Source organism: Chiloscyllium punctatum, unplaced genomic scaffold (assembly GCF_047496795.1).
Source record: "Chiloscyllium punctatum isolate Juve2018m unplaced genomic scaffold, sChiPun1.3 scaffold_121, whole genome shotgun sequence".
Lineage (NCBI taxonomy): Eukaryota > Metazoa > Chordata > Chondrichthyes > Orectolobiformes > Hemiscylliidae > Chiloscyllium > Chiloscyllium punctatum.
Window position 1 is genome coordinate 204,342 of NW_027309855.1, and position 24,567 is coordinate 228,908.

At 50.5% G+C, this 24,567-nt stretch overlaps 1 long non-coding RNA gene across 2 annotated transcripts in view; it reads right to left on the bottom strand.

The window, feature by feature from the left end:
- LOC140471568 (uncharacterized) overlaps positions 1 to 23,418 on the bottom strand; it is a 92,652-nt gene extending 69,234 nt beyond the window's left edge. For both annotated transcript variants that reach the window (XR_011957105.1, XR_011957104.1), the window contains exons 1-2: positions 22,456 to 23,418; positions 19,856 to 19,978 (exon numbers count right to left, since the gene is read on the bottom strand). This is a non-coding gene — a long non-coding RNA (uncharacterized lncRNA). The remainder of the gene's footprint in view (positions 1 to 19,855; positions 19,979 to 22,455) is intronic.
- Between the last annotated feature and the right edge of the window lie 1,149 nt (positions 23,419 to 24,567).

Genomic DNA, 24,567 nt, shown 5'->3' on the forward strand with positions numbered 1-24,567 from the left:
ACTCTCTCTCTCTCTCTCACACACACACACACTGGGACTCACACACACACACACACACACACTCTGGGACACTGATTCTCACACTCTCTGGGATTCCCTCTCTCACACACACTATGGTATCCCTTCACTAACACACACGCTGGGACTCTCTCCCTCTCACACACACGCTAGGACACTGATTCTCTCACACACGCACTCTGGGACACTGTGATTTTACACATACTCTGGGACACTGATTCTCACACACACTCTGGGACTCTTATTCTCACACACTCTGGGATTCCCTCTCTCACACACTCTGGGATTCCCTCTCTCACACACTCTGGGATTCCCTCTCTCTCACACACTCTGGTATCCCCTCAATGACACACACTCTGGGACTCTCGCTCACACACACACATGCTGGGACTCTCTCTCTCTCTCTCTCTCTCTCTCGCGCACACACACACACTCTGGGACACTGAGATTCACGCGCACACACACTCTGGGACTCTCTCACACACACTCTGGGACTCACACACACTCTGGGACACTGTGATTCTCTTACACACACTGGAATTCTCTCGCACACTCTGGGACACTCAGGGAATCTCTCTTACATTCAGGGATATCCTTACACACCATAGGACTCTGGGACTCTGGCACTCACTCTGGAACTCTCTCTCACTCACTGTGGGATTCTGTTACACACTCTGGGATTCCCTCTCACACACTGTGGATTGACACACACTTTGGGACTTTCTTGGATTCTGTCATGCACTCTAGGAATCCCTAACACACTCTGGGACATGCTGGGATGCTCTCACAGAATCTGGGATTCCCTCTCACACACTCTGGGACTCTCTGGGATTCCCTTATGCAATCTGGGAGACTGGGACTCTCTCATACTGACTCTGGGACCCTCTTCCACACACTCTGGCACACTGTGATTCTCTTACACTCACTGGGATGCTCTCGCACGCTCTGGGAGTCTCTCTTACATTCGGGGATTCCCTTACACACCATGGGACTCTGGGACTTTCTCACTCACTCTGGGACTCTCTCTCACTCACTGTGGGATTTCGTTCCACACTCTGGGTTCTCTCTCACACTCTGGGATTCCCCCTTTCGCACATACTCTGGTATTCTCACACACACACACACACACACACACACACACACACACACACACAGGGATTCTCTGGGATGCCCTCTCTCAGACACAGCCTGGCACACCCTCTCTCACAAACACTCAGTGAAACTCGCACACACACTCTGGGATTCCCACTCTCACACTCACGCCGGGATTCTCTCACACACAATCTGGGACTCTCTGGGATTCCCTCTCTCTCAAACACACTCTGGGATTAAGTCTCTCACACACACTCTGGGACTCTCAGGGATGCCCTCTCTCACACACACTCTGGGATTGGCTCTCTCGCACGCACTCTAGGATTCCCTCTCACACACACACACACACACTCGGGGACTCTCTGGGACTCCCTCTCTCACACACACACTCTGGGATTCCCTCTCTCACACACACTCTGGGATTCCCTCTTTCAACACTCACTCTGGCATCCCCTCTCACATACACACTCTGGGAAACTCGCACGCATTCTTTGGGATTCTTTCATTCATACTCTGGGATTCCCTCTCTCACACACACTCTGGGATTCCCTCACTCAAACGCACTCTGCGATTCCCTCTCTCACACATACTCTGGGAAACTCACACACACACTGTGGGATTCTTTCACACACTCTCTGGGATGCCCTCTTGCCCACACACTCTGGGAAACTCACACACACACACTCTGGGATTCTCTCACACACACTCTGAGACTCTCAGGGATGCCCTCTCTCTCACGCACTCTAGGATTCCCTCTCTCACACACACTCTGGGACTCTCTGGGATTCCCTCTCTCACACACTCTCTGGGAAACAAACACATTCACTCTGGGATTCTCTCACACTCACGCACGGACTCTCTGGGATGCCCCCTCTCTCACACACACACTCTGGGTCTCACTGGGACTCCCCTCGCTCACACACACCCTGGGACTCCCCCTCACGCTCACACACACCCTGGGACTCCCCTCGCTCACACACACCCTGAGACTCTCTGGGATTCCCTCTCTCATAAACGCTCTGTGAAACTCGCACACACACTCTGGGATTCCGACTCTCTCACACACTCTGGGAAACACACACACTCACTCTGGGATTCTCTCTCACACACGCACGGACTCTATGGGATGCCCTCTCTCACACACTCTCTTGGACTCCCTCTCTCACACACTCTCTTGGACTTCCTCTCTCACATACACCCTGGGACTCCCTCTCTCACAAACGCTCTGTGAAACTCGCATACACACTCTGGGATTCCGACACTCTCAGAGTCTGGGATTCGCTCACACACACACTCTGGGACTCTCTGGGATTCCCTCTCTCTCTCACACTCTGGGATTCTCTCACACACAACCTGGAACTCTCTGGAATTCGCTCTCTCACACACACTCTGGGATTCCCTCTCTCATACACACTCTGGGATTCCCTCTCTCATACACAGGGACTCGCTGGAATTCCCTCTCTCACGCACAATCTGGGATTCCCTCTCTCAGACACCCTCTGGGATTCCCACTCTCTCACACACTCTGGGATACTCTCTCTCACTCACATTCTGGGACTCTCTGGGATCCCCTCTCTCTCTCACATTCTGGGACACTCACAGACACACTCTGGGACACTGTGATTCTCTTACACACACTGGAATTCTCTCGCACACTCTGGCACAGTCAGGGAATCTCTCTTACATTTGGGATTCCCTTACACACCATAGGCTTCTGGGACTCTCTCACTTCCTTTGGGATTCTCTCTTACTCACTGTGGGATTCCCTTACATGCTCTGGGATTCTCTCTCACACTCTGGGACTCTCTGGGATTCTCTCACACACTCTAGGAATCCCTAACACACTCGGGGACACACTGGGATTTGCTTACACACTCTGGGATTCCCTCTCTCACACACACTCAGGGACTCTCTGGGATTCCCTCTCTCAAACACACTCGGGGATTCCCTCTCTCACACACACTCTGGGATTCCTTCTCACACACAATGTGGGACTCTCTGGGATTCTCTCTCTCACACACACTCGGGGATTCCCTCTCTCACACACACTCTGGGATTCCTTCTCACACACAATGTGGGACTCTCTGGGATTCTCTCTCTCACACACACTCTGGGAATTGCCCTTGCTCACACACTCTAGGATTCCCCCTCTCTCACACAAACTCTGGGATTCTCTCACACACACTCTAGGACTCTCTGGGATTCCCTCTCTCTCACACACTCTGGGATTCCCTCTCTCAACACTCACTCTGGGAAACTCGCACACACACCTTGGGATTCTCTCATTCATACTCTGGGATTCTCTCTCGCATACACACTCTGGGATTCCGACTCTCTCACACAGTCTGGGATTCGCTCACACATATACTCTGGGACTCTCTGGGATTCCCTCTCACACACACTCTGGGATTCCTGCTCTCTCACACACTCTGGGATTCCCTCTCTCACACACACTCTGGGATTCCCTCTCTCACACACACTCTGGGATTCCGTCTCTCACACACACTCTGGGATTCCGTCTCTCACACACACTCTGGGATTCCGTCTCTCACACACACTCCTGGGAAACTCGCACACACACTGGAATTCCCACTCTCTCAAACAATCTGGGATTCTCTCGGATTCTCTCTCTCTCTCTCTCACACACACTCTGGGACTCTCTGGGATTCCCAGTCTGACACACACTCTGGGATTGCCTCTCTCAACACTCACTCTGGCATTCCCACTGACATACACACTCTGGGAAACTCGCATGCATACTTTGGGATTCTCTCATTCATACTCTGGGATTCCGACTCTCAAACATAATCTGGGATTCCCTCTCTTACACACACTCTGGGATTCCCTCTCTCACACACACTCTGGGATTCTCTCACAAACACTCGGACTCTCAGGGATGCCCTCTCTCACACACTCTCTGGGATGCCCTCTCTCACAAAGACTCTGGGAAACTCGCAAACACACTCTGGGATTCTGCCTCACTCACACACTCTGGGATTCCCTCTCTCACACACTCTCTGGGATTCCCTCTCTCACACACACCTGAGACTCCCTCTCTCACACACACTCTGGGAAACACACACACACACTCTGGGATTCTCTCACACACACTCTGGGACTCTCAGGGATGCCCTCTCTCACACACACACTCTGGGATTGGCTCTTTATCACGCACTCTGGGATGCCCTCTCTCACACGCACTCTGGGATGCCCTCTCTCACACGCACTCTGGGATGCCCTCTCTCACACGCACTCTGGGATGCCCTCTCTCACACGCACTCTGGGATGCCCTCTCTCACACGCACTCTGGGATGCCCTCTCTCACACGCACTCTGGGATGCCCTCTCTCACACGCACTCTGGGATGCCCTCTCTCACACGCACTCTGGGATGCCCTCTCTCACACGCACTCTGGGATGCCCTCTCTCACACGCACTCTGGGATGCCCTCTCTCACACGCACTCTGGGATGCCCTCTCTCACACGCACTCTGGGATGCCCTCTCTCACACGCACTCTGGGATGCCCTCTCTCACACGCACTCTGGGATGCCCTCTCTCACACGCACTCTGGGATGCCCTCTCTCACACGCACTCTGGGATGCCCTCTCTCACACGCACTCTGGGATGCCCTCTCTCACACGCACTCTGGGATGCCCTCTCTCACACGCACTCTGGGATGCCCTCTCTCACACGCACTCTGGGATGCCCTCTCTCACACGCACTCTGGGATGCCCTCTCTCACACGCACTCTGGGATTCCCTCTCTCACACGCACTCTGGGACTCTCAGGGATGCCCACTCTCACGCGCACTCTGGGATTCCCTCTCTCACGCGCACTCTGGGATTCCCTCTCTCACGCGCACTCTGGGACTCTCTGGGATTCTCTCTCACACACTCTGGGATTCCCTCTCTTACACACTCTGGGACTCGCCCCTCTCACACACAATCTGGGAAACACACACACACTCTGGGATTCTCTCACACACACGCTCGGGCTCTCTGGGAATCCCTCCCTCACACACACTCCGGGATTCACGATCAAACACAGTCTAGGATTCCCTCTCTCACACACAATCTGGGATTCCCTCACAAACACACACTCTGCGATTCCCACTCTCTCACACACTCTGGGATTCCCTCTCTCAACACTCACTCTGGCATTCCCTCTCACATACACATTCTGGGAAACTCGCACACACCCTTTGGGATTCTCTCATTCATACTCTGGGATTCCCTCTCTCACACTCTGGGACATACACATACACACACACACACACACACACACACACACACACACACACACATACACACACACATACACACACACATACACACACACATACACACACACATACACACACACATACACATACACATACACATACACATACACATACACACAGGGATCCTCTCACACTCACTCTGGGATTCCCTCTCTCACACACACTGGCATTCTCTCTCACACAATCTGGGACTCTCTCGGATTCTCTCTCTCTCTCTCTCTCACACACACGCTGTTGGATTCCCTCTCTCAAACACACTCTGGGATTAAGTCTCTCACACACACTCTGGGACTCTCAGGGATGCCCTCTCTCAAACACACTCTGGGATTAAGTCTCTCACACACACTCTGGGAAACTCACTCACACACTCTGGGACTCTCAGGGATGCCCTCTCTCAAACACACTCTGGGATTAAGTCTCTCAAACACACTCTGGGATTAAGTCTCTCACACACACTCTGGGAAACTCACTCACACACACTCATGGATTCTCTGGGATTCCCTCTCTCACACACACCCTGGGACTCCATCTCTCACAAACACTCTGTGAAACTCGCACACACACTCTGGGATTCCAACTCTCACACAGAGTCTGCGATTCTCTCACACACACACTCTGGGACTATCTGGGATTCCTTTTCTCTCACACACTCTGGGATTCCATCTCTCTCACACACTCGTGGAAACTCGCACACACTCTGGGATTCCCACTCTCACACTCACGCCGGGATTCTCTCACACACAATCTGGGACTCTCTGGGATTCCCAGTCTGACACACGCTCTGGGATTGCCTCTCTCAACACTCACTCTGGCATTCCCACTGACATACACACTCTGGGAAACTCGTATGCATACTTTGGGATTCTCTCATTCATACACTGGGATTCCGACTCGCAAACATAATCTGGGATTCCCTCTCTTACACACACTCTGGGATTCCCTCTCTCTCTCTCTCTCTCTCTCACACACACACACACACACACACACACACACACACACACTCTCCTGGATTCCCTCTCTCACAAACACTCTGTGAAACTCGCACACACACTCTGGGATTCCGACTCTCTCACAGAGTCTGCGATTCTCTCACACACACACTCTGGGACTATCTGGGATTCCATCTCTCTCACACACTCGTGGAAACTCGCACACACCCTGGGACTCCATCTCGCTCGCACACACCCTGGGACACCCTCTCTCTCACACACACACACACACACTCTGGGATTCTCTCACACACATTGTGGGACTCTCTGGGATGTTCTCTCTCACACACTCTGGGACACCCTCTCTCACACACAGGGATTCGCTGGAATTCCCTCTCTCACCCACAATCTGGGATTCCCTCTCTCAGACACCCTCTGGGATTCCCACTCTCTCACACACTCTGGGATACTCTCTCTCACCATCACTCTGGGATTCTCTCTCTCACTCACATTCTGGGACTCTCTCACACACAGTCTGGGACACTCACAGACACACTCTGGGACACTGTGATTCTCTTACACACACTGGAATTCTCTCGCACACTCTGGCACACTCAGGGAATCTCTCTTACATTTGGGATTCCCTTACACACCATAGACTTCTGGGACTCTCTCACTTCCTTTGGGATTCTCTCTTACTCACTGTGGGATTCCCTTACATGCTCTGGGATTCTCTCTCATACTCTGGGAGTCTCTGGGATACTCTCACACACTCTAGGAATCCCTAACACACTCGGGGACACACTGGGATTTCCTTACTAACTCTGAGGTTCTCTTACACACTCAGGGATTCCCTCTCTCACACACAATCTCGGATTTTCTCTCTCTCACAAACACTCTGGGAAACTCACACACACACTCTGGGATTCTAACTTTCTCTCACACTCTGGGATTCCCACTCTCACACACTCTGGGAATTCCCTCAAACACTCTGGGACTTCCACCTTTACCCTCACTCTGGGATTCCCTCTCTCACACACACTCGGGGACTCTCTGGGATTCCCTCGCTCACACACACTCTGGGAAACTCACACACACACTCTGGGATTCCCTGTATCTCACACACTCTGGGATTCCTTCTCACACACAATGTGGGACTCTCTGGGATTCTCTCTCTCACACACACTCTGGGATTCCCTCTCTCAACACTCACTCTGGGATTCTCGCACACACACCTTGGGATTCTCTCATTCATACTCTGGGATTCTCTCTCGCATACACACTCTGGGATTCTGACTCTGACACACAGTCTGGGATTCGCTCACACATACACTCTGGGACTCTCTGGGATTCCCTCTCACACACAATCTGGGATTCCCACTCTCACACACACTCTGGGATTCTGTCTCTCTCACACACTCTGGGATTCCCTCTCTCACACACACTCCTGGGAAACTCGCACACACACTGGAATTCCCACTCTCTCGGATTCTCTCTCTCTCTCACACACACTCTGGGACTCTCTGGGATTCCCAGTCTGACACACACTCTGGGATTCCGACTCTCACACAGAGTCTGGGATTCTCTCACACACACACTCTGGGACTATCTGGGATTCCTTTTCTCTCACACACTCTAGGATTCCATCTCTCTCACACACTCGTGGAAACTCGCACACACTCTGGGATTCCCACTCTCTCACACACTCTGGGATTCCCCCTCTCACACACAACTCTCTGGGATTCCCTCTCTCTCACACACTCTGGGAAACACACACACACACTCTGGGATTCTACAAAAACATTCTGGGACTCTCAGGGATGCCCTCTCTCCCACACACTCTGGGATTGGCTCTCTCTCACGCACTCTGCGATTCCCTCTCTCACACACACTGTAGGATTCCCTCTCTCACACACTCTCTGGGATTCCCTCTCTCACAAAGACTCTGGGAAACTCGCAAACACACTCTGGGATTCCCACTCTCACACTCACTCTGGGATTGGCTCTCTCACACACACTCTGGGATTCCCACTCTCACACTCACTCTGGGATTGGCTCTCTCACACACACTCTGGGATTCCCACTCACGCACACTCGGGGATTCCCTCTCTCACACTCACTCTGGGATTGGCTCTCTCACGCACACTCTGGGATTCCCACTCTCACACACACCCTGGGACTCTCTGGGATTCCCGCTCTCACACACACCCTGGGACTCTCTGGGATTCCCTCTCTCACACACACTCGGGGATTCTCTCTCTCACACACACTCGGGGATTCCCTCTCTCACACACACATTCGGGGATTCCCTCTCTCACACACACACTCGGGGATTCCCTCAGACACACACTCTGGGACACTCTGGGATTCCTTCTCTCCCCAAAACTCGGGGACACCCTCTTTCAAACACACTCTGGGATTCCCTCTCTCTCACACACACTCTGGGATTCCCTCTCTCTCACACACAATCTGGGATTCTCTCACGCACACACACAATCTGGGATTCGCTCACGCACACACACAATCTGGGATTCGCTCACGCACACACACAATCTGGGATTCGCTCACGCACACACACAATCTGGGATTCGCTCACGCACACACACAATCTGGGATTCGCTCACACACACACACAATCTGGGATTCGCTCACACACACACACAATCTGGGACTCTCTGGGATTCCCTCACTCTCACACACGCTGGGATTCTCTGACACACAATCAGGAACTCTCTGGGATTCCGTCTCTCTCACACACTCTGGGATTCCCTCTCAGACACTCTGGGACTCGCCCCTCTCACACACAATCTGGGAAACTCACACACACACGCACGGACTCTCTGGGATTCCCTCCCTCACACACACTCCGGGATTCACTATCAAACACAGTCTGGGATTCTCACAAACACACACTCTGCGATTCCATCACAAACACACACTCTGCGATTCCCACTCTGGGACTCTCTGGGATTCCCTCTCACACACACACTCTGGGATTCCCTCTCACATACACATTCTGGGAAACTCGCACACACCCTTTGGGATTCTCTCATTCACACTCTGGGATTCCCTCTCACTCACACACACACACACTGGGATTCACTCTCTCACACACACTCTGGGAAACACACGCACACACTGGGATTCACTCTCTCACACACACTCTGGGAAACACACGCACACACTGGGATTCACTCTCTCACACACACTCTGGGAAACTCGCGCACACACTGGGATTCACTCTCTCACACACACTCTGGGAAACTCGCGCACACACTGGGATTCACTCTCTCACACACACTCTGGGAAACTCGCGCACACACTGGGATTCACTCTCACACAATCTGAGACTCTCTCGGATTATCTCTCTCTCACGCTCACACACACGCTGTTGGATTCTCTCTCTCACGCTCACACACACGCTGTTGGATTCTCTCTCTCACGCTCACACACACGCTGTTGGATTCCCTCTCACGCTCACACACACGCTGTTGGATTCCCTCTCACGCTCACACACACGCTGTTGGATTCCCTCTCACGCTCACACACACGCTGTTGGATTCCCTCTCACGCTCACACACACGCTGTTGGATTCCCTCTCACGCTCACACACACGCTGTTGGATTCCCTCTCACGCTCACACACACGCTGTTGGATTCCCTCTCACGCTCACACACACGCTGTTGGATTCCCTCTCACGCTCACACACACCCTGGGACTCCCTCTCACGCTCACACACACCCTGGGACTCCCTCTCACGCTCACACACACCCTGGGACTCCCTCTCACGCTCACACACACCCTGGGACTCCCTCTCACGCTCACACACACCCTGGGACTCCCCCTCACGCTCACACACACCCTGGGACTCCCCCTCACGCTCACACACACCCTGGGACTCCCCCTCACGCTCACACACACCCTGGGACTCCCTCGCTCACACACGCTCTGTGAAACTCGCATACACACTCTGGGATTCCGGCACTCACAGAGTCTGGGATTTGCTCACACACACACACTCTCGGACTCTCTGGGATTCCCTCTCTCTCTCACACTCTGGAATTATCTCTCACACACTCTGGGACTCTGTGGGATTCCTTCTCTCACACACACTCTGGGAAACTCACATACACACTCTGGGACTCCCTCTCTCTCGCACACGCTGGGATTCTCTCACACACAACCTGGAACTCTCTGGAATTCGCTCTCTCACACACACTCTGGGATTCCCTCTCTCATACACAGGGACTCGCTGGAATTCCCTCTCTCACGCACAATCTGGGATTCCCTCTCTCAGACACCCTCTGGGATTCCCACTCTCTCACACACTCTGGGATACTCTCTCTCACCATCACTCTGGGATTCTCTCTCTCACACTCTGGGACACTGTGATTCTCTTACACACACTGGAATTCTCTCGCACACTCTGGCACACTCAGGGAATCTCTCTTACATTTGGGATTCCCTTACACACCATAGGCTACTGGGACTCTCACTTACTCTGGGACTCTCCCTTACTCACTGTGGAATTTCCTTACACGCTCTGAGGTTCTCTTACACACTCTGGGATTCCCGCTCTCACACACACTCTGGGATTTCCACTCTGACACACACACTCTGGGATGCCCTCTCTCACAGACACACTGGGAAACTCACACACACACTCTGGGATTCTAACTTTCTCTCACACTTTGGGATTCCCACTCTCACACACACTCAGGGACTCTCTGGGTTTCTCTCACACACTCTGGGAATTCCCTCAAACATTCTGGGATTTCCACTCTTACCCACACTCTGGGATTCCCTCTCTCTCACACACTCTGGGATTTGCCCTCTCTCACACGCTCTGGGATTCACTGTCACACACGCACTCTGGGATTCCCTCTGACACTCTGGGATTCCCTCTCTCTCACACACACTCTGGGATTCCCTCTCTCAACACTCACTCTGGCATTCCCTCTCACATACACACTCTGGGAAACTCGCACGCATACTTTGGGATTCTCTCATTCATACTCTGGCATTCACTCTCTCACACACACTCTGGGACTCTCTGGGATTCCAAGTCTGACACACACTCTGGGACTCCAAGTCTGACACACGCGCTGGGATTCATTCTCTCAACACACGCGCTGGAATTCCCTCTCTCAACACACACTCTGGGAAACTCGCACGCATACTCTGGGATTCTGTCCCACTCACACACACTCTGGGATTGGCTCTCTCTCACACACTCTGGGAAACACACACACGCACTCTGGGATTCTCTCACACACGCAAATGGCGTTGCACGTGGTTGGGGGGAACGGCGTTGCACGGGGTTGGGGGGGATGGGGGTGGGTGAACGGCGTTGCACGGGGTTGGGGGGGAAAGACGGCGTTGCACGGGGTTGGGGGGGGGAACCGCGTTGCACGGGGTTGGGGGGGAATGGGGATGGGGATGGGGGTGGGGGGATGGGGATGGGGGGATGGCGTTGCACGGGGTTGGGGGGCGGATGGGGGTGGGGGAACGGCGTTGCACGGGGTTGGGGGGGGAACGGCGTTGCACGGGGTTGGGGGGGGAACGGCGTTGCACGGGGTTGGGGGGGGAACGGCGTTGCACGGGGTTGGGGAATTGCATTGGGGGGAACAGCATTGGAGAGGGTTGACGCGAACAGCATTGCACACAGTTGGGGGTAACAGTGTTGGGGGGACAGTGTTGCATGGGGTTCGGGGAACGGCGTGGGGGGAACAGCATTGCACGGGGTTGGTGGGGAACGGCGTTGCACAGGGTTGGGGGGACATGGTTGGGGGTGAATGGGGTTGGGGAGGAACGGCATTGCACAGGGTTGAGGTATGGCGTTGGAGGGGACGGTGTTGCACATGGTTGGGGGGACGGGGTTGGGGGAACGGCGTTGGGGGGTACAACGTTGCACAGGGTTGGGGGGACTGGGTTGGAGGGTACAGCGCTGCATGGGGTTGGGGGGGAACGGGGTTGGGGGGAACGGCGTTGCTCGGGGTTGGGGGGACGGTGTTGAATGGGTTTGGGGAACGGTTTTGGGAGGGGACGGTGTTGCATGGGGTTGGGGGGGAATGGTGTGGGACTGGTTTGGGGGGGGAAACGGCATTGCACTGGGTGGGGGGGGACGCGGTTGGAGGGACAGTTTTTACTCTGGGTTAGGGAGAACGGCGTTGCACAGGGTTGGGAGGAACGCCGTTACACGGGGTTGGGGGGAACAGCGTTGCACGGGGTTGGGGGGACAGGGTTGAGGGGAAACGGGGTTGGGGGGAATGGCATTGCACAAGGCTGGGTGGACGGGGTTGGGGGGAACAGGTTTGGGTTGGGGACGGCGTTGCACGAGGTTGAGGGAACGGGGTTGGGGGAGGGGCATTGCACAGGGTTGGGGACGGGGTTGGGTGGGGTTTCACGGGGTTGGGTGGGGACGGGGTTGTAGGAATGGGTTTGGGCGGGAACGGTGTTGCATGGGGTTGGACGGGTACGGGGTTGGGGGGAATGGGTTTGCACAGGGTTGGGGGGGATGGGGTTGGAGGGAATGGCGTTGCACGGTGTTGCACGGGGTTGGGCAGGGATGGGGCTGCATGGCGTTGGGCGGGGACGTCATTGCACGGAGTTGGGGGTACGGTGTTGTGGGGGCGGGGGGAGACGGTGTCAGACGTGGTTGATGGGAGCAGGGTTGGACGCGGTTGGGGGTGGGTGGGGGGACAGGAGCCCCCTGTAAATTGATGTACATCCCACCCAGCCCCTCAGAGCCCCCTGTACACATTGACACATTCCCCCCACCTCACCCCCCCACCTCGGATCCCCCTGGAAATACTGACACATTCCTCTGGTGTATTAATCCGTTCCTGAAAGTTTGTATAACCATCCCCACAACCACGCTAAATCAGCTTCTCTCAAGCTCCCACTCACAGTGAAAGCTAAAGCCCCCTCTACAAATGGGTGAAATGAACAATCCAAATGATACCCTTCCATTCCCTACATCAAAGCAGTGACTACTCTTCAAGCTGACAATCTGGGCCTCCAATCAATCTCTCTGTTCTGGGAATTCACTTAGCAAATATTAAAGAAATATCCATTATGAACCTGACAGACCACCTTTCAGGGATTCCCCCTGAGGGAGAATGTGTATAGTGGGTATCTTCTGAATTGTCCCAATGGCTGGAAGTGTTTCTCCATCGAGATCCTCTGATTCAGAGTCCAGAAACTGGGGTGTGTGGAAGGACAGGACTGTGTGAGCTAGTGTATACCACATCTGACTGTGTCAGTCACAAAAATAAATCTCTCGCTTTGAGTCCTGTCATGGTCAGTGAGGATCAGTAATGGACGTCTGATTCCCTGTCTGGGAGAAAATATTCCTGTTTTGCAAGATCAACATTTTAAATTGAATATTCCCACGTATCAGAACTACCTCCAGAGTCAGCGATGAACAACGGACCCTAATTTACACCCAGACATCAATGAGACATAGAAAAATAGTCCTTGCTGTTTCAATAGCACAATCACAGCGCCACAGTCAAGCAAAAGAGGGGATTGTTTCTCCCAAAAAAAAAACTTTAGCAACACAGACAGAACGTTACCATTTAGCCCCAGGAGCCTGACTGCAGCTTAATAACATTTTTTGTTCTGATTAAAAGTTTGTAGGCGGCACGGTGGCACAGTGGTTAGCACTGCTGTCTCTCAGCGCCAGAGACCCGGGTTCATTTCCCGCCTTAGGCGACTGACTGGGTGGAGTTTGCACATTCTCCCTGTGTCTGCATGGGTTCCCTCCCACAGTCACAAGGATGTGCAGGTTAGCTGAATTGGCCATGTTAAATTGGCTGTAGTGTTAGATGTAGGAGAATGGGTCTGGGTGGGTTGCGCTTCGACGGGTCGGTGTGGACTTGTTGGGCCGACGGGCCTGTTTCCATACTGTAAATAATTTAATCTAATCAAATGGAAAACATTAAGTCTGCTTCTCTCTCTCTACATTACCTGCCAGTCTGTTTCAAATTTCCAGCAGCCACAGCATTTGTGTTTATTTTAGTAACATCATCGTTAACTTTTCAGAACTCACCCAGTTTCTGCAACATCTTTTGATCCACTTTGTATTGCAAACATTGCAAATTATTCTCTGGAATGTAGTCAGTGATTCCGTTCTTGAAGTGGAAATGATCACAGATTCCCGGGTGTTTGAGTGAAGTCATTTCTCCTTATCTCAGTCACTCAGGCTGCTCTCCATTTCGGAGACTGTGACCCACTGTTCTAGATTCCTATCAGCACAGACAGCTGCCAACATCAATACTGCCAATCTCTTTGGTCATAATATCCAGTTCAATGAAAACAGCTCTTGTCACATGCAGTACAGGATCTCTGAATCTCACCCACTTCGTCAACAATCTCCAGAATCAGGAATAAGCCGGTGCCCCTCTGTTACAAACACTCTGATGGCAATGTGTGCTTCCTTCAGTGAGGAAAACAAATTTGCAACCATCTGTGTCCGTCTGTCTGCCTGAGGTTCCAATAAGTGCATTGATGGAAATCACATTGGAAAACCAAATCCCTTTCCAGGTGTTCAAATCACTTCATGCAGAATTTACAGACAAAGGAAATCTGTGTTATCGGGAGCATAATCTTATTAGTGACAGTCTGTTGCACACAGCAACATGATCCTCTCACAAACACAAGCCATTGTTCTATGTTGAAATTGAAATGTGAAGCCAAAAAGGTCATGTAAACAATCTGCTGCTTGTCACTTTAATAAATGAACTTGCTGATAAGATAATGCCCAAAGTGTTATAAAGTTGAAGGTGTGTACTGTACCTTTAAGAGGGAGAGAACACTCTTCTGAACTGAGAGCTTATAACTACCTGTGTACCGTATATGACTGGCCAGCAATCCCAGAGTGTACTGGGAAAGCAAACAAATGTAACTTTTGGCTGTGAAATATAGACCGGAGTTGGTTGCTGTTTTGACAATAATTCAAATTTAATCTATCAGTTTAAATTATACCCCAAGATTCCAAAACCCAATCGAATTTGTATTTATTGTTTTGCCAGCATCAAGCCAATGAGATGATCTGTTGGGGGCATATAAAGTGCAGACATTTTAAAAATTGGTCAGAGAGTAACTGCTGTCTGGGAGAGTTAACATCTTGCTCGCCAAGAAATTAGGAAAGTCTCTCAATCAAAGGGTACCTTTTCATATGAAACATACTCAGAATAAAAGAAGACAACGGCCCAGGGAGATCCTCAGACAGACGAAGAAAGACACAAAAGACAAGAGCCGCTATGTACTTTTGAAATTAAGTTGATGTAATTTTAATAAGTGTCTTATTGAAATAACATATTGTTATATAGCTGGAGGCAGATAATAAACAGTGAAGAGAAAGAGGGAGCTTAGATTTATGATTAGTTGTTTAATATTCACTTTTCAAGTTAAAAATAATTTGATGCTATTTTCTTTAAATAGTGGAATTTGTGAGTTTTCTGTCACTCAGACTTTAACAGATTACGTGGTGAGGTGAACTTTTCTGGGTGCTTGGTTTCATTAACAGAGGGGTTCACCGTCATGTTGTAACAAAAGAAACACAACAAAGTACAGCACAGGAACGGGCCCTTCAGCCCATAATGTTGTGATGAATGTGACACCAAATTAAACTCATCCTTTCTGCCTATCTTTGTTCCACATCCTTGCATATCCACATGCTTACCCAAAAATCCCTTCAACACCCCTCTCATATCTGCCTCCTATACCATCCCTGGCAGCATGTTCCAGATTCCTACCAATCTCTGAGGAAAACATATTAGCCCTCACATCTCCTTTGAGCTCTCCCTCTTTCACCTTAAATGCATGTTCCGTAGTAAAGATATTTCAGCTCTGGGTAGAACATTTTGACCGTTAACCCTGTGCATCTCATGACGCTGCGCTGACTGTCCCTAATTAGGCCATTCTTTCCCAAATGCGCATAAATCCTATCCATAAGAATTCTGTCCAAAGCTTCCCAACCACTGAGATGAGACTCACCGGGCTATAATTTCCTGGATTGTCCCTATTTCCCTTCTTGAAGAGAGGAACACCAGTCCTCTACGACCTTTCCAGTGGCTAGCGAGGACTCAAAAATCTTGGCCAGGGCCCCAAAAATCTCCTGTCTTGCCTCTCTCAATAACCTGGGGTAGCTACCATCGGGCCCTCGGGATTAATCCACGTTAATGCTCTTCAAGAAATCCAACGCTTTTTTCTCGACCTCAAAATTGCCCGAGCACATTAGCCTGCTCCACACAAATCTCAGTATCCTCTATATCTTTTTCCTGGGTGAATGCCGATGCAAAGTAATTATTTAGGATCTCGCCCACTTCCAGTGACTTCAAGCACAAGTTCCTTCCTTTAGACTTGACTGGCCTGACCTTCTTCCTAGTTATGTGGAAGCTGTGGAAAGGGTTCAGAGGAGATTTACTGGGATATGGCCTGGTATGAAAGGAAGGTCTTACAAGGAAAGGCTGAGGGAATGGAGGCTATTTTAGTTGGAGAGAAGAAGGTTGAGAGGTGACTTAATTGAGATGTATAAGATAATCAGAGGGTTAGATCGGGTAGCTAATTTTTCCGCGAATGGTGAAGGCTAACATGAGAGGACATAGCTTTAAATTGAGGGGGGATAGATTAAGGACAGATATTAGGGGTACTTTCTCACTCAGAGAGCAGTAGGCACGTGGAACGCCTGCCTGCAACAGTAGTAGAATCGCTGACGCAAAGGGCATTTAAATGGGCATTGGACATCCATATGGGTAATATTGGAAGGGTGTCGGTTAGATAGGCATCAGATTATTTTCACAGGTCGGTGCAACACTGAGGGGCCAAAAGGCCTGTACTGTGCTGTAACGATCCATGTTCATATCCTCTTGTGGGTAATTATCTCGAGAACAATTTGGGATTCACTTTAACCCTACTTGCGAAGGGCAGGGCCCCTCCTTGCTCTGCTCATTCCCTGTTTGGGTTCCTTTGAGCTTTTGTTTTACACATTTCTCACATGCCATGCCAATTCTAGCTTCCCAAAATTTGCATAGGCTTGTTTTTTTCTCCCTTCTGACTAAATTCCCAGCCTCCCTCGTTATCCAAGGAGCCCTTACATTGCCAGCCTTGTTTCTCCTCCCTCCTGAAACATGCTGGTCATGAACCCCGATCAGAAAGCCTTTAACTAACTTCCATGTGCCCAATGTGGCATGGTCTGATGACAGCTGCTCCCAGTTAACACTGCCGAGCTCCTGTCTAATACTGCCATCATTTTCAATCCCATAATTTAGAAACATCCCTCAGGGTCCTGTCCGTATCCTTATTCGTAGCTACCTTAAAAAAAAACTTAAGTTGTGATCACTGTTTCCAAAATGGTCTCCCACTAAAAGGTCAGTCACCCGGCCAGGCTCATTCTGAAACAATGGAGCCCTGAAGTGTTGAGCAGCCAGGCCTGTGCTTCTCCCAACCACATTTCTGGAATGGCCACAATATCGGATCGGAGTTTATCTACCTTAGCTACGTTGCTCCTTGTGTTGAAATTAACACACTTCAGCCCATTCGTACTATGGTGTTCATTTCTCTGTATTCCCTTTCTGATTGACTCTTTTACATCTTCCTTCCTTCCTTCCTTCCTCATCCACAACACCCCCAATGTGCTGCCCTGCTGCTGTGGTTCTCATGCCCTTGCCATTCTAGTTTAAACCCTCACATGTAACAGGAGTGAGTCTCCCTGTGAGGATATCGGTTCCCCTCTAGTTCAGGTCACCCCTGCTCCAGAAGAGGTTCGAATGTTCCAAGATCCTGAAACACTCCCCCTGTACCAGCTCTTCAGCCATGCATTCATCTCTGCTATCTTTCAATTCCTAATCTCACAAGCACATGGGACTGGTGGTAACGCAGTGATTACTACCCTCAAGGTCCTGCTTTTCAATCGTTCCCCCTACTTCCTGTGCTTACTGCTCAGGATCTCATCCCTCTTTCTACCCATGTCGTTGGTAGCAATGTGCACCATGACCTCTGACCTCCCATTCTCCCAATTCAGAATTTCATGCAAATGCTCAGAGATGTCCTTGATCCAGGCACCAGGGATACAACACCCCATCCTGGAGTCTCGGACGCAGCCACAGTAACACCTGTCTATGCCCCCAACTAGCGGCTCTCCTCCTATTTTCGCTCCCTTGGATTTTGCCCGACCTTGTTCTACAGCAGAGTCATAGAGTCCTACAGCACAGAGAGAGGCCCTCGGTGCCAGACTGATCTCTGGCAACCATAATGTCCATCCATGGCAACCCCATTTCCCTACCCATGCCCCACATCCTTCTAATCCTTTCCTACCCATGTATTTGTCCAAATGCCTTTTAAATGTTGTTAATGTACCTGCCTCAGCCACTTCCACTGACAGCTCATTCCGTATGAGAATCAGCATCTGTGTAAAAAAAGTTGCTGCTAACATTCCCTTTTATTCTTTCCCCTCTAAACTTAAACTGATGCCCTCTAGTCCTCAATTCTTCAACCCTGGGAAAAAGACTGAATGCATTCACACTATCCATGCCTCTCATGATCATATACATTTCGAGAAGATCTCCCTTATGTCTCCTGTGCCCCGAAGAAAAATGTCCCAGCTTTTCCAACCTCTCCCAATAACTCAGGCCATTGAGTTCTGGTGCTATAGGCCTGTCTACCACTGTGCTACTGCCCTGAGAAGTTATTCCCAACAATACACCAGCTCTCTCTCCTTAAATATCCAGCATTCAACCCCATCTTTATCCCCTGTACGATCCTCAGTGTCCTGCTGTTGCGCCAACCTAACCACGCGGACACCCACCTACCTGATGGAACCTGGATGTTTGGACAGGACAAGATCAGGGATGTTTTTAAACACAATGAATGGAATTCTGAAATGACATTTGGACTGAATGTAATGTACAGCAGTGTGAAATGGAGTTGGATGACCTACGTGACTTGCTGTAAGGACACAGACAGTAGAATCCGAGGTGATCATGAGTATGTGGAGGTGAATGTGGGAGACAAGCTGGGACTGTATTGGAGTAGTCATAGTGAGAGGGAACAAATGGTGGATGAAGAGTTTCAGCAGCTGATGGACTGACGCTCAGGTGAGCCATCGGAAACTGAGCAAGTGACCACCATCTAATAGGACAGAGAAACTGATCCATCAGCCTGAAACTGACTGACCATGTGGCTGTCAGTGACTCCAACACAAGTGAATGGAAACATTGCTCAGAGCCTGTTTCTGTAACATTCAACACAACCAGGAAATGGAAAGTGAATAATTAGCTGAAAACAAGGCCACTGCTCTGTTAGAGTCAAAATCATTCAATGTTCAGTCACTGAATATTCTAATCTGCAGAAAGGAATCTCCCAGAATCACAGCAGAGGGAGAAAACAAGCTTGGCAGAGCCAGAATGAAGCCACCGCCTGCATCACAACAGCTCAGAACAAAGAGGCTGAATTCTCCACCAACTGACAAGCAATACAGATACTGTCAGAGTTACAGATCGAGTACAGAACTATTCAGGAAACAGACTTACCAGATATACTGGTCGGTGGGGTGTGCCAGAAATCCATGAAATAGCTTTGTGATGTGCCGTTTTCTCGTTGAGAAATGATTCTTTGTTTTCGCTGAGAAGAGCGGATGTGTAGTTCACTGATCACTAGATTTACAGACAAAGGAAACCTGATCAAGGACTCACAGGTCAATTACACTGTTAGTGACAGTCCATCGCACACAACAGCCTGTTACACAGAGAACAGAACAGATTCTAGTTTAACAGAGAGTCTCACATGAACATCTGCTGCTTTAATAAAAATGGTACCTGTTTGAAGAAAAGGAACATATCACCAATACAGCGAGACTTTTAAACTGCCCAATGTAACTGCGGAGTTTTTAACCAATTCAGTGATCACTGTTTCTATGTATTTTGAAGCTATTTTGAGCAGTGTATGTATCATGGGTCGGTGTGGAGTTGCTGGACCAGGGACCTGTTTCCACACTGGAGGGATTCTATTCAATACAATTGTCAACCTGTCCCACAGCAAGGCCTGAGGGGAGTCTGTACTGGGGAGTGGTTGTGTCCCACAGCAGGATAGGTAAGGCCCCAGAGGACATTGCACCAGGCATGGGTTGTGTCCCACAGCAGGGTGGGTAAGGCCCAAGGGGTCTCTGTACCATGAGGGGTTGTGTCCCACAGCAAGATGGGGAAAGCCCAAGGGGAGTCTGTAGTGGGGAGTGGTTGAGTCCCACAGCAGGATAGGTAAGGCCCCAGAGGAGATTGCACCAGGCAGGGGTTGTGCCCCACAGCAGGATGGTTAAGGCCAGTCGAGAGTCTGTACCGGGGAGGGGTTGTGTCTCACAGCAGGACGGGTGAGGCCCAAGGGGAGTCTGTACCGAGGAGGGTGTGCGATCCAAAGCAGGACAGGTAAGGCTCAAGGGTAGACTGTACCGGGGAGGGGTTGTGTCCCACAGCAAGATGGGTAAGGCCCGAGGACAGTCTGTACCACGGAGGGGATGTGTCCCACAGCAGGATGGGTAAGGCCCGAGGGGAATCTGCACCAGGGAGGGGTTGTGTCTCACAGCAGGATGGGTAAGGCCCGAGGGGAATCTGCACCAGGGAGGGGTTGTGTCTCACAGCAGGATGGGTAAGGCCCGAGGGGAATCTGCACCAGGGAGGGGTTGTGTCCCACAGCAGGATGTGGAACGCCCGAGGGGAGTCTGTATCGGGGATGGGTCATGTCCCACTGCAGGATGGTTAAGGTCAAAGGGTAATCTGTACCGGGGAGAGTATGCGTCCCAATGTAGGATGGGTAAGGCTCAAGAGTAGACTGTACCGGGGAGGAGTTCGGTCCCACAGCAAGATGGGTAAGGCCCGAGGACAGTCTGTACTGGGGATGGAATGTGTTCCACAGCAGGATAGGTAAGGCCAGAGGGAAAACTGTACCCAAGTGGGGTTGTGTCCAACAGCAGGATGGGCATGGCTCAAGATTAGACTTTACCAGTAAGGAGTTCAGTCCCACAGCAGGATTGGTAAAGCCAAAGGGGAGTCTGTATCAGGGAGGTGTTGTGTCCCACAGAAGAATGGGTTCGGCCCGAGGGTCATCTGTACCGGTGAGGGATTGTGTCCCACTTCAAGATGGTTAAGGCCTAAAGGGCAGTCTGCACCGGGGAGGGGTTGTGTCCCACAGCAGGATGGGTATGTACCAAGGGGAGTCTGTACCAGGGAGGTGTTGTGTCCCACTTCAAGAAGGGTAAGGCCCGAAAGATTCAGTACTGGAGCGGTATTGTTTCCCACAGCGGGATAGGTAAGCCCGCGGGGAATCTGTACCGGGGAGGGGTTGTGTCCCACAGCAGAATGGGTAAGGCCTGAGGAGTGACCGAGAGCAAAGATTCACGTAGGGAGCTGAGGGGCAACATTTTCCACAGAGGACGGTTCATATACGGAATGGACTGCCAGGGGCACATGGGAGAAACAAGAACAATTACAACATGGAAAAGACATTTGGGCAGGAACGTGGAGGGGAGAAGGTTTGAAGGGCCATGGGCCAAACGCAGGGAAATGCAACTCATTCAGTTCAGGAAACCTGGACAGCATTGATGACTTCGGCCAAAGAGTCATGCAGCACAGAAACAGACCCTATGTCTTGGGTTATTGGGGGAGTGGACTATCGTGACAAGACATGTTGTCGAGACTGAAGTAAGTTAGAGAGGTATGAATGGTAGTCTGGACTGGAGCAGGTTTCAAATGTGTGAAGTGATTGGTGAGAGGGGAGGAAAGTACAGAGATAGGAACTGTTTTTGGCATTAGAATGATTAAAGACACTGATCCACAAGACAAGCCATAGATACAGTGTGGGAGAGGGAACACAGAACAGAACATTCCCAGACAGCATTCCCACCCTCTCGTGGAAGGTCTGCTTTCCCCTCTTTTGTACTGATGCTCACTAAGACAGCACAGGCTTGGATTGATAACTGTGACACTCCCGATGTACAACAAAACTTACAAAGGCGGTGACTGAACCTGGGGTGTGTCTATACTGTGCTCCCCCTTCAGCACTACAGGTAAGTCATGTCCTGTTAACTGATGTTTGGAGCCCTCTCATTGCTCTCTGCTTTGTGCACTGTGAGTGATCTTACCCCACTGCAGGATTTATTGAAGGCTCCAGATCTCCCTGCCCTGTGTCTCTCTGGCTGACAAACCATCTTCAATGAGGGATGGATGAGACACCCAGCAGCTGGGAAATCTATCAGATCAGGACCTTCCTGAGTACCTACAGACAGATAAACAGAATGGGAAATTAGACTGATGCAGTGAGGGCTACACATGTCAAATGGCACTGAGTCCCACAGAAATCTGGAACATCCCAGTCTCCATCGTCTATCTGGAGTGGAGAATTCTGTTGGCTCATGATCTGGAGTAGTTGCAAGAGCGAGGTACATTGACAGAGGCAGCGATTAGACTCACACAGTGAGGGATACCACATGGAGAGATACAAAGTGATATCACCAGAGTGCAAGATCAAACAATTGTGCAGGAAGAAAGGGTTTTGATTTATGTTGCACTGGGATGCGCAACCTCTGAGCAGGCGAAGTGATGGCCTAGTGGTATTATTGTGAGACAATTTATCCAGAAACTCAGCAAATGTTCACTGGACACAGGTTCAAATCCCACCATTGCAAATGATTGAATGTGCATTAAATGCTTCAAAAAAAGATGTAATTAAAAACCTGAGAGTATTAAACAATTGCTGATGTTAAGAAAAATCCACCGGGTGCATTCATGTCTTTAGTGAAGTGATCTCAGGTGGGTCTTTCCTCCGATTGTCCTGGACCCCGATAGCCCCGCCCTCCTGCTCATTGACCTTCTCAAAATGAGGCCCGCGCTCCCTTTTCCCTCAAACAAATGGCGGCCGTGACCCTGGGCCGCTTTCCAGACAGAGACCATCATCTCCTTATACGGGTCTGGAGGGTCTTTTTCGGATTTTTTTCACCTATATCCGCGTCTTGTGAATTCTCTCCGCTCCTTTCTCCCAGTGAGTCTCCCACACGCCTCGCTCTGAAGCCGATCGTAGCCACACCCGGAGAAAGCTGCTCCATGACTCGCCGTGTCCTGGTTAATGGGACACTGCGCATGCTCTTCATAGAAACCAAACTGCGCGTGCGTCGGAGGTTGTCAGTGAGTTCATAGAGAATATTCATATCTACACAGAATCACGGGGGAAATATTCGACATTAACAATTGCTCTGTGAGTTACAGTCATTGAGATGGTTAATATGCAAATAGGTTGTTTGGTCCAACTTAACCATACCAGCCAGGTATGTAAATTACCAATCGTTCTGGGAGTTTGAAAATAAGTTTGTTAGTCGAGTTGTGTAAATCGATTGGAAATATGTTCATTGTCAGATTTACATCTGAACTATTTCTTTAAAACCTCACATTGGTTTATGAGAGGTGTTTAATGCTCCGCTATGCCGTGACACTGATCAATCCTGCAAAGCAGTTGGCTTTCTGACCAATCCTGAAGCGTTCACTCCAGAGAATGCATTGGGCCCGCTCCTCACTCACTCTGGTTGGAGGACCGGCCGCTGCTCGGTCCTTCAGTTCCGCCCCTTCCTTCCAAAAGCAGAGGTGATTCAGGTGCAGTTAAGCAACAGAAACATTAAGGGACAAGGGAAGTTGGAGTCGATGCCTTGTGATGCAGGGAAAATATCCCGAATCTTGGACTGAGAGACCGGCGTTCAATTCACAGGTAGTGCAGGTGTGTGTAAAAACAACTTTGAACAGGTTCATGAGGGAAAATAAGGGAAGTCAGGAACCGAGTAAAAACAATAGAAAACCCATACAATGTGGTGGTGCTCTCAATAGTCAGATGATTTTAGTCTTTACCAAGTGTTTCAGGGTCCCAATACAGTCTGGTCCACTCCTCCTTGTGCACATATACCACGATTGTGGGGTAAAGTGTTGTGGTGGGATATAAAGGTGCTTTTCTAGAACTCATTTGGTTTTGGAGTTAAAAATGGGTGAGAAAGAGTAGGGTTTTGGATGGAGTTACTTGTTCCCCTCCTGCTGCAGCATCTCATTACTGCCCTGACTCTACCTCGTACATGTTTGGTAGAGATCACTGTCATTTCATCAGCCCACAATACAAGATCCGTCACTCTGTTTAAGACAGCAGAAATCTCTTTTAGCACCATAGTCATGACATGCATGAACCTGTTGCAGTGCTTCAAACTCCATGACAGACTCAG